We start from the raw sequence: 1,128 nt of genomic DNA on the forward strand, positions 1-1,128 counted from the left end.
TCTCTTGACTTAAACTGAGCAGCTTCAGTTATTTATTAATATTCACTTGTTGGGGATGTTTATGTGAATGTGTCTTAACACAACAGTACATTAGGACATGTGATATACAGTAGACTAATTATATATATTCTGCATATGCAGCACATTCTATGCATGTATTTGTGTGTTCTGAGGTATAGTTTAGCCTGTGTTTCGGGAAGGATAAAGGGGTAACGTTACAATAGCTATTTTAAAATAAATTACAGAGCAGTAATTATATGGATTGTATTTAGGAACAGAGTAATTCACTCAGTGGCCTAACCGTCTCTGCAGTTGCATTTCAACAGATAACACTGTTAATGCTGTCTTTCCGTCCTTCCAAAGAAAAAAATCACTACTGTAAGTACAGTTACCGCAGTAATCAATGCACATTATATGAAAAGTGCTGCAAATATAGTCTGCTGTCACTCCTCTTCCCTCCAAAATTAACACCAAACGGATAATAATGCTTTCCCGACTCCGCAGAAGAAATGGTAGGCTATAATATTTAAGTATAAGGATAGTAATCAAAACACATTATGTCTTAATATTTATATGAAAACTGCAAATATAGTCGTTGCTGACTGTCCCGACTGAAACCGTTCAAAGTGGTTGACAGCGCGGATTGGTTGGTACTACTGAGAGCCGCATGGAGCTTTGACCGCTTAGACTTTCAAAATAAAAAGCTAGCATTTTGAAGCATAGCCATTTTGAAACGGCGTGTTATTAAAGTCGTGAAACGTTGCGGTTTGGTTAGGCACAGAAAGTACTTGGTTGGGTTAAAAAAAATTGGCCCGATGCCAAAGGTACCTCTGCTCTATGGGTTCCAGGTGGGCGTGCACTAACGTGTGTTTGCATTGCATGACCCGGTGCATTCACATGCTCCTTGGATGGTCTCATTTCCCGAGTTGGGAAGATGTCCCTCCAACTTGGAGTGTTCATGAGCTCGTAAGTCACAATGTGGAAACAAAATGGACGCTACAAAGATGATGTGTTGTATTTCATTGCTCAGAGTGTTTAAACAGCACGTTGATAGCCCTTTCCCCTAAAATATTGCTTTACGGTCCAAAACAAATTTACTTTACTAAATTACTCTTTGCTGTGTCACAG

Source organism: Micropterus dolomieu, linkage group LG17, assembly GCF_021292245.1.
Source record: "Micropterus dolomieu isolate WLL.071019.BEF.003 ecotype Adirondacks linkage group LG17, ASM2129224v1, whole genome shotgun sequence".
Lineage (NCBI taxonomy): Eukaryota > Metazoa > Chordata > Actinopteri > Centrarchiformes > Centrarchidae > Micropterus > Micropterus dolomieu.